The sequence below is a fragment of the Macaca nemestrina genome, chromosome 11 (genome assembly GCF_043159975.1).
Source record: "Macaca nemestrina isolate mMacNem1 chromosome 11, mMacNem.hap1, whole genome shotgun sequence".
Lineage (NCBI taxonomy): Eukaryota > Metazoa > Chordata > Mammalia > Primates > Cercopithecidae > Macaca > Macaca nemestrina.
The window spans coordinates 124,960,475-124,974,628 of NC_092135.1; the positions used below are offsets into that span (position 1 = coordinate 124,960,475).

The 14,154-nt window shown below is 40.2% G+C and overlaps 1 protein-coding gene across 16 annotated transcripts in view; it reads left to right on the top strand.

Moving 5' to 3' along the window:
- The first annotated feature begins 448 nt into the window (after positions 1–448).
- Positions 449–14,154, top strand: part of LOC105473986 (rhomboid domain containing 1) — a 182,587-nt gene continuing 168,881 nt past the window's right edge. For 13 of the 16 annotated variants that reach the window (XR_011610094.1, XR_011610093.1, XR_011610095.1 and 10 more), the window contains exon 1: positions 1,378–2,161. The gene's annotated coding sequence lies outside the window, so the exon portion shown is untranslated. Of the gene's footprint in view, positions 530–565; positions 589–836; positions 959–1,377; positions 2,162–14,154 lie in introns of those variants that run through there. The other 3 variants (XM_071073471.1, XM_071073470.1, XM_024790353.2) reach the window with 3 other exon arrangements.

The window sequence follows — 14,154 nt, forward strand, 5'->3', positions numbered from 1 at the left end:
CCCAAACTCCGGAGCTCAAGCGATCCTCCTGCCTCGACCTCCCAAAGTGCGGGGATTACAGGCATGAGTTACCGTGCCCGGCTGTAAGATAGTTTTTTCATATCATATTAAATAAATACAGCATTGCAGCATTTAACTTAGCCTGACTCCTACAGCTGAACATAAAACTTGCTCCCGATAGCAAACAATTAAAATGGTATCAAGTGATCTAGTAATCGAAATTCTATTAACTGAAATACGAAACACCTAAAGCCCTCAAAATGAGCAAACGCTGCGTGGTGCGGTCCCAGACCCAAGCTTCTGGGAGTGAAAGGTGCACCCGCAACCATCTGGCTGGCTCTGGGACTCTGCGATAAACCGCCCTCTCGCTGTCTGCAGATAGCTCCTGACACGGGAGAGTCTCTCCCACCCTCCGCCTAACAGGCGGTATCTGACCCTTCCAGGCAGCAGCTACCCAGCCTGCGGCTGCGCTGGGGCCCAGAAGGGCGAAGCTTCCCGGCAGAGAACCTGGGCAGAGGCTCCCGCTGGGGTAGGCGGCCGGGACCCACTCGCCGCTTCTTCCCTCGTCGTCGGGTCCCTTGAACGCAGGTCGCTTGTTTGCTTTACGCGTTGTGAGCAGCCAGTGGCTATTTATGGCAGTAAGGAATATTATTATCCACAGTTCACGTGGAGCTTGGAAGACAGGGCGAGGGTGCACCCTCTCCTTACTGTGCTCTGCAACGGTCCTGCCCCGCCGTGCCCTCGCAGCCCCCTCGGGGCCAGTGCCGCCGCACGCTGCCAGCAGATAGCAGAGCGCGGGCGCGCACAACTGGGCATGCGCCATGGCCAAGCCGTCCGCTTTAGGGCCCTCCACTCCCGTACCCGGCCCGGAGGAACCGGGAGCGCCCGGGAATCGGGAACGTGCGTCATGACGCACGTGCACGCGAAGACGTGAGGACGCAGGCGGGTCGTAGAGAGCGTGAGTTTCCGCGTCTGTTTGGTCCGGCTCCTGTCGTCGGTTCTGAGAGGCGTCTCTCGTTGTTTTCCCGGGCTGCGGGCGCTGGCCGCCGGGCAGGGGTTGCTGGGCGGAGGTCGGCGCCTCCCGGGGGGCCAGGGCGAGGGAGGCATGGCAGGGTTGGAGGCATAGCCTCCCCGTCCGGGGCAAGTTCGAGAGCGGGGAGGGCGTTTCCTGGGGCAACTCCACCGGGGTCCTGTGGACGTTGCCCCTTCTCCGCCGGACCGCACGTGAACGACGTGCCCACACTCGGAGGAAGGGGTTGGCGCTGAGCGAGTTTAAAGGGTTCCTTTTGAAAGCAGGAAGTTTGAAGTGAAGTTGCGTCAGCAGCAGAGCATGCAGTTTCAGGTGCTGTCGGGACAGCTTTCAGCTTCTCAGAACAAACCTAACCCTCACCGCAGTAATAACTTTTATTAGGGGACAAAAAAATTCACCAAAGTAAAACCCTTTCTGCCCAAACCTAAAATCCTTTGGATAAACGTTTGCAAGAAACGGATCACAGCCTTATTTGTTTTTCTAGACTGAGCATAAACTCTTTTGAAGACTCAGCATTACTGTGAAAATGAATGATTGCCTGCCTACTTACGATTCAGTTATCGAGGTGTTTAGGTCTCCTTGCAGTACACTCAGTGACTCCCAGACTTTTTTTTTCCCCCTCCCTTTGAAATTGCTTGTTAGAAGGCTTTATCTAATTTCTCACATTTGTGTGTCTTTTTAAGGTGGTTCTAATAAACTTTAAAGGCTTCTGATTTGCTGCAGGCCTGCCATCGCTGTGGAAAACAAGTATTCTTTCAAAGGAGAATAGAAGTGCGTTGGTTTCTAAATAGTCCCAATAGGACGCTAGCATCAGCATCACTTGGAAACTTTTTGGAAATGCACATTTTGGGATCTTACCCCAAACTTACTGAATCAGAAATATGTTTTAACAAGCCTTCCAATTGGTACCAGTGCACCTGGATGCTAAAGTTTGAGAATTACTGGCGTAGTGATAACACCCATTGTGGAGTCACATATAATGGAATTTGAATTGAAGTAATTCCTAGATGGAGACACTTGGACATGTTACCTCACAGGGCAGGAATATGAAGATGCAAGAAAAATGTTTAACACCAAACACATAGAAAACCCCCAAAGATGTTATTAAATAACTTACTAGAACTGCATAAAGTAAGTACATAGTTTGTGCTGGAAGGATTCTTCAGCGGGGTAGATATGAGTTGTAGTGCATGGATATTGGGACCACTGCTTAGAGGGTATTTTGTTTACCTCGGGATTCTCAATTCTGTGTAGTCAAGGTTGTTGGATGCAGGATGTTCAGTTAAAAGTTAAAGCGGTGCATACTAATGCTATTGTGGTTGTGGGATTTTTAAGAATAACGTTGGTATTTATGTTGAAGAGTAGTTTTTAATTCTTTGACCTTGTGAGCTCTTCAGTTTTATTTGTTTATTTGGAGACAGAGTCGCTTTCTGCCGCCCAGGCTGGAGTGCAATGGCGCGATCTGGGCTCACTATAACTTCTGCCTCCCAGGTGTAAGCGATTCTCCTGCCTCAGCCTCCCAAGTAGCTGGGATTACAGGTGTCTGCCACCACTCCCAGCTAATTTTTGCATTTTTAGTAGAGGTGTTTGCCAAGTGGTCTCGAACTCCTGACCTCAGGTGATACACCTGCCTCGTCTTCAGTTTAGTTATACCTTGTTTGACCCAGAATTTGGTAAAGACCAGAGGTAAGCACTAGTTTTGGAGTTGAAAAGTATTGTAACATAGTGACTTGCAAGCAAAATCCAAGGCTGAAGATGTTTCTATCCTTATCTTTGTTTCCCATATGTCATACAGCTCCACGGTAGCAAAGCTCTCATGTCTACTTTAGATACCTCCCTTTTCAGGAAGGATCACAGGAGTGCCCTCAACCTGCTGTGTTTTTTAGATGCAGTGTTTTCTTACAACTTTAATTCCTTCAGGGGCCCATTGTAGGGGGATAAAGAAATATTCAAGATTTAAAGCAGCTGCTCTAAAGGCTACGTTCACTGCAATGTTGAGAAGGTCAGTGCCAAACCGTGGCCTACACATGTCGTTTTGATTAGAGCACACTGCTCCCAAGGCTACACCATGGCTCCTGGATATTGAGAGTTTTCAGGTGAAACATGAGTCACTTTGGATGGATTATTCTGGAAATAATTTCGTTAGCTCTGCCACCAAATTGGCACTGCCCCATCATGAAATGTTTATTTTTCAAAGGCATCAAATTTTGTTGTTGTTGTTGTTGTTCTCCCTATCGGAGAGACAGATTGCTATCCGTGGTTTTGGGTCAGACAAGTCTTTCTGCTCGGAATCTTGCGTCTGCTACTTAGTGATTGCGTCCCTTAGGCAAATTAACATCCTCCCCACTTGAATTTTTGTAAAGTAGGAGTCATAGGATGTGCTACTGCAGGCCATTGAATTAAATGAAGTAACGCATAAAACATGTTTTAGGCACAGAGGCTCAGTAAATATGTGTCGGACAAAGGGAAAAAAGGTATTTGTCACCTCAAACCTAACTTTATGCCATTCATTTTGTAATATTTTTATCAAAGAGGAATTTTATTACCTAACTGCACTGCTTTTCTTTTTAACCATAAAATGCTGAAATGGAGTCAAAGCTTTCACATTATTGTGAATGAGAAAAAACACTTGAAAAAAGTTGAAAGTTTAACGTGGAAAAACACCATCTTCAGTTTTATCACTGAAACAGCAACTTCTAGAAATTGTTTTGGATGATTACAGGAGGGTAAACATCCAAAGGTCAGGGGATGAATAATAAAGTATCTTCAGTTAGTTAATGGGGACAGTCAGCTAGCGAAGGGGACACTGTTACAGGAAATGAGACCTCACTGAAGGTATGCATCAAAGGATGAGAAAATGCTGTTAGCCCTGAAATTGCTAATATTTTTTAAAAACACAAGTTCTTAATAGCAAAGTGAAAAGTTTTACATTCCATTTTTAATAAGGGATAACAAAATTCTTACATGTATTTGTGTGTATATATTGCATATGAACGTATGAGTGCAGAAAATACTTGAAAGGACTCACACTAGGTGATAATGTTTATTTGTCAATATATTGGAATATGGGGATGGGGACCAAGTATAAAAGGAAATTATACATTTATGGAAAATTAGATACATACATGTATATGTAAACGTTGTTTAAAAAATCTATTAAAAACAAGCGATTCTTTAAAAGGTAGATTTCCTTTTATGTTGCAGTTATAGCCATGTAAGCAGTGGTCCTCATATCTTTTCAACAGGGAGCCTCTTAAACAGAATCTTATCTGTAAAACTCAGGAGCCGAGAAGCTTTAAGAGCAGTGAGGTTGAAGGGCACAGGCTCTTGGTCCTTGGCAGCGATGCTAGGAGGTGTGCCTAGGGAACCTAGGATTCTGGGGAGCTGGACATGAAGCTCTGTGGTGGAACAGAAATCCTCAGGGCATGAGCTATACCTAAAAAGTAATGGTATTAAGAATTGTGGGCCGGGCGCGGTGGCTCAAGCCTGTAATCCCAGCACTTTGGGAGGCCAAGACGGGCGGATCACGAGGTCAGGAGATCGAGACCATCCTGGCTAACACCGTGAAACCCCGTCTCTACTAAAAATACAAAAAACTAGCCGGGCGAGGTGGCGGGCGCCTGTAGTCCCAGTTACTCCGGAGGCTGAGGCAGGAGAATGGCGTAAACCCGGGAGGCGGAGCTTGCAGTGAGCTGAGATCTGGCCACTGCACTCCAGCCCGGGCTACAGAGCAAGACTCTGTCTCAAAAAAAAAAAAAAAAAAAAAAAAAAAAATTGTGGTAAGTGGGATTCACAAACTTGATCTGAAGACAGTTTCCAAGGTTGTCAGCCATGTCACCATATGGATGGCTTCTCATGCAGGGGAGTGAGTGATTATTGAGAAAAAAAAATCCACCTGACCCATATTTTACAAAGTGGGATTCTGTGCTCTTTTTTGAGGAATTAGCTTTTTAAAAAATCCCTCCAAGTTGTGACAGCTATATCACTATTAAAAGTTATTTGGCATTTTAACTGACTGTTGTTTAGGATTACAAATGACTCAGGAAAAAAGAAACAGGGAGTCAAAGGAAATGTACTACTTGTGTTTATAGCCCTGTCATTTTTTTGTTGTATGGAAGCAACTTCTCTATATTTATATGGTAAAGTGCTTTTTTTTTTTTTTAGAGAGTTAATTTTCAGTTAATGAGCCTTCATAAGAAAAATAATTTCAAATTTTAAGTATTAGTTAGATTGTTATTAACAGTGATAGTGATATTACATTGTGTTTTTCACACATCGAAGAGGGTTTCCTGGTGACAGCTGGAGCTTGGGGGAGGGGGAGTTACTTTCAATCAACCAGCTGCTTTGTGGCAGTATCATGATGGTGATATTTGAAAGCCCATAGATAATTTTGGCTGTATTCAGGGAAGAAAATCTATCAAATTTCTGGGAAGCAACAGATAGTGGGCAAGAGCCCTTTGGGATCTAGATGATGGCCAACTAACAATGTGTGCATTTAGGTTTGCATGTTGGAGTTATTTACCATCTAGTTTCTTGGACATTGTTACATGCACCTCATAATTACACAGCAATAGAATCTAGTTCTAAGGGCAGGAAAGGCTGATTAAGGAGAGGAAAGGAGAGTGAAAAACTTTGGTGATGTGCTACACACTTTAATATAATACCGTATTTCATCTATTCTTGATGGTGATTCTAGGATGTAAGTAGAATTTTTTTCCGTCTATGGATAAAGAAACAGAAGCTCTACAGTACTGATTATATGATTTGCCCAAGGCCACATACTAGTATACGATGGCATCCGTATTTGACCCCAGATCTTCTGGCATTAGCTCCAGGAGTGTTGTCATTACACCAACAGCTGTTTCTCCAGGTGTTAACTTGCTTATGCATTTTTAATGCAAAGTCACAATATCAGAGTAGTAATGAGTGAAATAAATATAAATGTTACTTACAATGACTTCAGTTTTATAAATAATGTATAGGGGTGTGTGTGTGTGGACTTGTGTGTGTATATGTGTGTTTTGGCAACTACATATAATTTGGGTTTTTTTTCTTTGAGTAAAAAGTCTCTTGGGCAATACTGTGAAAAAAATTTCACTACCTTTTTTTTTAAATATATTGCTGATACCAGCAATATTGCAATTATGTGTGTTGCAATGAATCAGTTATGATTCTAAATTTGAACAAGTCTAGGAATGAATTTTGTGCACACTGCCCATGTAGTCCCCTTATCCTAACATATTGAAGGAATTTTTTTTTTCAAGGCATATTCATTTTTCATTCATTTATTTATTTTTTTGAGACAGCGTCTCACTCTGTTACCCAGGTTGGAGTGCAGTGGTGTGATCTTGACTCACTGCAGCCGGGACCTCTTGGGCTCAGTTGATTCTCCCACCTGAGCCTCCCAAGTAGCTGGGACTACAGACATGTGCCACCACATCCAGCTAATTTTTTTTTCTTCAGCTTTTAAGTTCAAGGGTACATGTGTAGGATGTGCAGGTTTGTTACATAGGTAAATATGTGCCATGGTGGTTTGCTGCATAAATCATCCAGTCACCTAGGTATTAAGCCCCACATCCATTAGCTATTGTTTCTCCCTGCCTACCACACCTCCCTGACGGGCCCCAGTGTGTGGTGGTCCCCCGCCATATATCCTTGTGTTCTCATCATCTAGCTCCCAAATGTAAGTGAGAACATGCAGTGTTCGCTTTTCTGTTCCCATGTTAGTTTGCTGAGGAAAATGACTTCTAGCTTTATCCATGTCCCTGCAAAGGACATGCTTTCATTCCTTTGTATGGCTGCATAATATTCCATATGTACATCTTCTTTATCCACCTGTCATTGATGGGCGTTTAGGTCAATTCCACGTTTTTGCTATTGTGAATAGTGCTGCACTGAACATATGCATGCACGTATCTTTAAAATGGAATGATTTCTATTCCTTTGGGTATATACCCAGTAATGGGAATGCTGGGTCAAATGGTATTTCTACCTCTAGGTCTTTAGGAATCGCCAGTCTGTCTTACGCAATGGTTGAAGTAACTTACATTTCCACCAACACTGTAGTAGCATTCTGTTTTCTCTGCAACCTCGCCAGCATCTGTTGTTTTTTGACTTTTTAATAATACCCATTCTGGCTGGCATGAGATAGTATCTCACTGTGGTTTTGATTTGCATTTCTCTAATGATCAGTGACGTTGAACTTTTTTCCATATGTTTCATGGCTGCATGTGTGTTTTCTTTTGAGAAGTGTCTGTTCATGTCCTTTGCCCACTTTTTAATGGGGTTGTTTTTTTCTCCTAAATTTAAGTTCTTTGTAGACTCTGGATATTAAACCTTTGTCAGATGGATAGATTTTAAAATTTTTTTCCCATTCTGTAGGTTGTCTGTTCATTCTGATGATAGTTTCTTTTGCTGATTAAACTCTTTAGTTTAATCAGGTCCCATCTGTCTATTTTTGCTTCTGTTATAATTGCTTTTGGTGTTTTCATCATGAAATCTTTGCCCATACCTATGTCCTGAATCGTATTGCCTAGATTTTCTTCTAGGGTTTTTATAGTTTTGAGTTTGACATTTAAGTCTTTACTTCAACATGAGTTAATTTTTGTGTGTGATATAAGGGGTCTAGTTTCAGTTTTCTGCATATGGCTACCCATTTCTCCCAGCACCATTTATTAAATAGGGAATCCTTTATTTGTTGTTTTGCCAGATTTGTCAAAGATCAGATGGTTGTAGGTGTGTGGTCTCATTTCTGAGTTCTCTAATTTGTTCCATCTGTCTATGTATCTGTTCTTGTACCAGTACCATGGCTGTTTTGGTTACTGTAGCATTTTAGTATAGTTTGAAGTGTGGTAGTATGATGCCTCCAGCTTTGTTCTTTTTGCTTAGAATTGTCTTGGCTACTTGGGCTCTTTTTGATTCCATAAAATAGTTTTATCTAAATCTGTGAAGAATGTCAATGGAAGTTTAGTGGGAATAGCATTAATTCTATAAATTACTTTGGGCAGTATGGCCATTTTCATGATATTGATTCTTTCTGTTCATGAGCATGGAATGTTTTTCCATTTGTTTGTGTCCTCTCTGATTTCTTTGAGCAGTGGTTTGTAGTTCTCCTTGAAGAAGTCTTGCACTTCCCTTGTTGGCTGTATTCCTAGGTATTTTATTCTTTTTGTAGCAATTGTGAATGGGAGTTCATTTATGATTTGGCTCTCTGATTGCCTGGTGTTGGTGTATAGGAATATTAGCAATTTTTGCACATTGATTTTTGTATCCTGAGACTTTGCTGAAGTTGCTTATCAGCTTAAGAAGCTTTTGGGCTGGCACGATGGGGTTGTCTAGGTATAGGATCATGTCATCTGCAAACAAAGGTAATTTCACTTCCTCTCTTTTTGAATACCCTTTATTTCTTTCTCTTGCCTGATTGTGCTGGCCAGAACTTCCAATACTATGCTGAATAGGAGTGGTGAGAGAGGGCATCCTTGTCTTGTGCTGGTTTTCAGGGGGAATGCTTCTAGCTTTTGCCCATTCAGTATGATATTGGCTGTGGGTTTGTCATATATGGCTCTTGTTATTTTGAGGTATGTGCCTTTGTCATATATGGCTGTTATTATTTTGAAGTATGTGCCTTTGTCATATATGGCTCTTATTATTTTGAGGTAAGTGCCTTTAATCCCTAGTTTTTTGAGAGTCTAATATGAAGGGATTTTGAATTTTATCGAAGGCCTTTTCTGCATCAATTGAGATAGTCATGTGGTTTCTGTCTTTAGTTCTGTTTATGTGATAAATCACATTTATTGATTTGTGTATGTTGAACCAACCTGGCATCCCGGGATGAAGCCAACTTGATCGAGGTAGATAAGCTTTTGGATGTGCTGGTGGATGCAGTTTGCCAGTATTTTGTTAAGGATTTTTGCATTGATGTTCATTCATCAAGGATATTGGCCTGAAGTTTTCTTTTTGGTTGTTGTATCTCTGCCAGGTTTTGGTATCAGCATAATACTGGCTTCATAGAAGAAGTTAGGGAGGAGTCCTTCCTTTTCGATTGTTTGGAATAGTTTCAGCAGGAATAGTACCTGCTCTTCTTTGTACCCTGGTAGAATTCAGCTATGAATCCATCTGGTCCTGGGCTTTTTTCGGTTGGTAGGCTATTTGTTACTGTTTCAATTTCAAAACTCATTGTTAGTCTATTCAGGGATTCAATTTCTTCCTAGTTCAGTCTTGAGAGGGTGTATGAGTCCAGGAATGTAGCAATTTCCTCTGGATTTTCTAGTTTATGTGCATAAAGGTCAGCAGCTATGTGAGCTCTTGAGGTTTGGGGAGACTTGGTAGATCTGGAAAACTCTTCAAATTAACGCTCTGAGAACCAGCTCCAAAAGTTGTTGATCACATAGTTTCTCAGCACAAGTTTTAAATTCCAGGGAAATAGTTATTATTCCAACTTTGGTCACTATCACCTTGGACCAGTATTAGAAATGGCACCCTTGATTGATAGCTGCCCCCCCACCCCTGTCCCCCACCGAAGACCACATCCAATGGGAGTGAGAGACAGATTCCTATTACTGAAAAAATGAAGTATTGATGCTATGCAGGCAAAAAGCCCTGAGCTGTTCCCTATCACTTAATAATTTGTGGACATCCCATGTGGTTTGTGGTAATATAACATATATTTGAAGCATGGCATGCTTTTTCCCTCTTTTCACTAGTTGTGCAGGGAAGACTTCAGTTACATAAATAATTCACAAACACTTCTTACACAGATTAATTTAAATGGGGGCAGGGAGCAGTGATAGCTCTCATTTTTCCATTGACTTTAGGTAGACAAAGAAATCTGGTGCAGAGTAAACCTGAGAATGGAACTACTTAAATCCTGTTGAAGCAGCGATCATGGGATGCTGGCATTGCTGTTCCCTGTGTGCCTCCTGGTTTAAAAACCTAGGTCTGAAGGGCTGTCAGTTGGAGAACTTTAATGAGCCTTCATTACACTAAACCTTGTGGTCTCTGAGAGAAGAAATTGGCTTATGATTGATACTGGAAATCATAAATGGCGATGGGTCAGAATTGGAGTTGGCACTAATTCACCTAGCAGTAGAGCGAAATTTAAGGTTATATACAAAATCTGGTAGTTTCATTTTTTAGCCATTATTTTTTATGTATAAATATAGTCTAATCATTTTCGTTTATGCTATGTAACACTTCTAAAAGGTGGAGAAAGAATTTTGCCAGCTGACGCTGACTTTTTTTTTTTCCTCCTAAAATGGAGGCTCATTAAATTCTCAAATCATCAGATAATCTTGACAGAGATCCTGGTTTGAGATTTTACATAAAGCTTATTTAAATGAAAACATTATTTCTGCTTTCAGGTTGCTTCTCTGTATTTGTTATACTTTTTTAAAAATGTATGTGTAATTTAATCACATTATGCAGTTTTAAAATGTAGGGTCACAGAAAGTCATGGAAAATGTTAATTAGTTACTGTGTTATCAAAAACATTTTAAAACTATTTTAAGTCTTATTTGTTTATATGGGCAAAACCACTATCATGTCACAATTTGTGATTTTGTGTAATAAATATATATACATAATCCCATTTAATCCTCGTGAAACCAAATGAACCTATGTTATGTTCTTTTACAAGTGAAACTCTGAAGGTTAACTTTCCTAAGGGCACGTGGCTGGTGTATCGTAGAGCCAAGGACCATGCCCTTAACTGCTGTCCTATACTGCATATGTTAATATTGCCACACCTGTATATAATTTTGGCAAAAAGCACTGGGACATTTCTTTTCCCAAAGCCCATCTCTTTACTTTCAGTTTCCTGACAACTTCTTTATATTCTGAAACTGTTAAAAATGTGTTGTATTATCCATCATCTTGTGCTTCTGTTTGCTGTGAATGTGGCAACAGCTCCTGTATTGGAGCAGTGTGCCCTGTGAAGCCGTTTGTTCTTTACGTCTTAGAGCAGCCTGACAGCCTTTCGTGTTGAATTCAACAAGATTGCTTTTCATTTAACGAAGCTGAATGTTGCTTTCTAGGTGAAAAATAATTAAATGCTTTTAAAGATATATTTGATTAACAGGAAGCTGATCTGTGTAAATTAATTATAACTGTAATGATGTCATAGCCTTGTCTTTTGTTATTAACCAGGTAATTGACCAGCAGTTTAGAAGCTTATTGTAACTGACGGTTAGTAGTTTGACCTTGTGTGCTGTCTGGAAGTGAAACATGCGCAATGAATGTAAATGCAGTTTGTTCATTGAGCTGCATGTGTTGTCAGAACATCTGATCTTGGGTTCTTGTTTTTATTTTTCCATTACTACTTTGTTGAAATTGGTGGTCAGGATTATATACTCACAGTGAATATTATACTTATTTATCTTACTGAAAGCATCTGGCCAAATGGAAATGTTGCTTGTGTCCTTGAATAACTATAATCAGACATGAAACCTTGGCACATTTAGGACATACAGTCAAGTAAACAAATGCCAAAATTAAATGAATCTCATTTTTAAAGTTTGTATGAAGGATAGTAAAACAACTTTTGATAGAGAAATCAGAAAAGGAAAAATAGGGGCACATTTGATAGAGAATTTATCCCCTCTAATTCTGATTTGTCTGAGAAAATTAAAAGCATGTGGTATTTTCAATATTTGAGTAAGGAGAACTTCTAACTTTTGTAGGTTTAATTAAAGAATGGAAGTGTAGGCCGGGTGCGGTGACTCACACCTGTAATCCTAGCACTTTGGGAGGCCGAGGCGTGTGGATCACCTCAGGTCAGGAGTTCAAGACCAGCCTGGCCAACATAGTGAAACCTTTTCTGTACTAAAACTGCAAAAATTAACCAGGCTTGGTGGCGAGCGCCTGTAGTCCCAGCTGCTCAGGAGGCTGAGGCAGGATAATTGCTTGAACCTGGGATGTGGTGGTTGCAGTGAGCTGAGATTATGCCATTGCACTCCAGCCTGGGCAACAAGAGTGAAACGCCATCTCAAAAAAAAAAAAAAAAAAAAAAAAAAAAAAAAAAAAAAAAAAAAAAAAATGGAAGTGTGAGAGTAAAACATGGAGAACATGCAGTAGAAGTGGGATAATAATGACTGACAACCAGCCATTATTAAATGGTTAAAAAATATGTAAGTACTGTGAATGTAAGAAAATATGGCATTTTACCTTCAAAAGTCCTGACCTTTGCTTGTGAAGTAGTTGTCAGGATTGCATCTTATGAATTTTTGTCAAGTAGTGGGAGGAGGGTTTTGTCAAGTAGTGGATGGAAAGTTGTTAACTGCACATGTGAATAGGTATAGCTTATAATGTACTCCGACCTGGGGTAACTGATAGATGTTTGAAATGTATAAAATTGTTCATTTTGTGAATTTCTGTGCAGTTTGCCTCAGCAGGGTGCAGTTTTCTGCATGCATCAAAAGTGAAATTTGCGCTTTTGCTCAAATTATTCCCTAATATACAAGTTGCATTTGAGCAAATTTTTTCATTTCAAAACAAGCATTATAATAGAGCAGAATGGAGCATACTAATTACTTCTACATCCCTAAACATTATTGTATTTTATGTCTCTACGGTAACAACACATACATGCTGTTTTCTTTCTTTAAAATACCTTTCTTTCATCCGCTTTTTATCTTTCAAAGCCTGACTGGGCTGAGGAAACTTCCCTAAGGTTTTCTCTGAATTAGACTGCCTTAACATTTTCAATATTGACGTATATTTTTACGTTATTTGCCCATTTCCAAAAAGTATCTGTTTTACATGACATAAGACACAAGCTTGTAGTAAAGAAAGAAAACAACCAACCCAAATGGTTGAGTGGCTTTCAGCAGGGGGAAGCATATTCATTTACTAGGCAGACTTAAGCTTTTTCTAGCTGTGATGAGATTTTGCATGAGAAACATTGTCTGAATGGTGCTTCACAACAATATAAAGATGATTCTTTGGGTGAGACCTATGTCAAGGCCTCTAATATTAGATTATATCTTCGCAAACGTCATTCTATAAAGACAACATGATATGAACTGACCATGCAGCTTTCAGTGATCTGGCAAAACACAAGGACAGTGATCCTTTATGCTAGTAATTCTTAAAAGGTAGAAAGGCAGTTTTCGCCTCTCTGACTTCTCTCTCAGAGTAATCCTTGCTTTGCAGGGTAGGGCCTGGGGGTGAAGGAAAGCCAAGATGGAACGCCTTGCAACTCCCCAACCCCCTGAAGTCCTCCCAACCAGAGTCCTAGCCAGCCAGATGGCTGGCCCTGGTAGGATAAAGTTGGAGAAGGTGTGGGTGCTTTTCTATTTACGTAGAATACATTCTAAGATGAGAAAAATGAAATTTGGATTATTGTTACTTTTTTTTAAAACTTGATTTTTAAAACTGATTTTTTTTCTTTTCTTTTCTTTTTTTTTTTAATCTGTGACTGTGATAACAAATACCAAAATAAGTTGGGTATTTGAACATTACTTGGTACTATTCTTTATAGTATTCTATGCTGTATAGATCTACAAACTTATATTCTACATCAATGGTAACTGTTTTCTTGTCCTCAAGAAAACAGTTACCATTGATGTAGAATATAAGTTTTACATAGTGAGATTTTCTATATTTGAAATGTTTTTAAAATGCCTGAATATTTTAACGTGTGATGGAAGTCACCAGATACCTTTCTTGGGAAAAACTATTCCTTATGCCGAGATGACGTCCTCCCTAATTTTTTGGTAGTCAAAGTGTCGTATCTTACTAGTAGACAATTGGGGGTAACTTCTGGTCTCAGCTCTGACGCATAAAGATACTAGAAGTCATCATCGTCACAATAAAAAAAGCTGGACAAACTGAAAAATCAAATACTTTCCGTAGGTCCCTCAGATAATTGAGGTCACAAGTCAAATCACCACCCTGAAATCTGAAAGGCTTATGTAAAGAATCAGCCAAGATCAACTTACTGGAAGCCCCTAAAGGCAGTAACCAGTAGGGACGCTTAAACAGTAATTTTGGTGAGTTGCTGAGTCTGAGTGTAGAATAGCTTGAGAATTAAGAACTCTTTTTTGCAGACAAACCGGACCACAATTTCATTTTAAGGACAGAGCCTTGGGAGCTAGATTATTTTGATTAAAATCCCTGCTCATCTATAA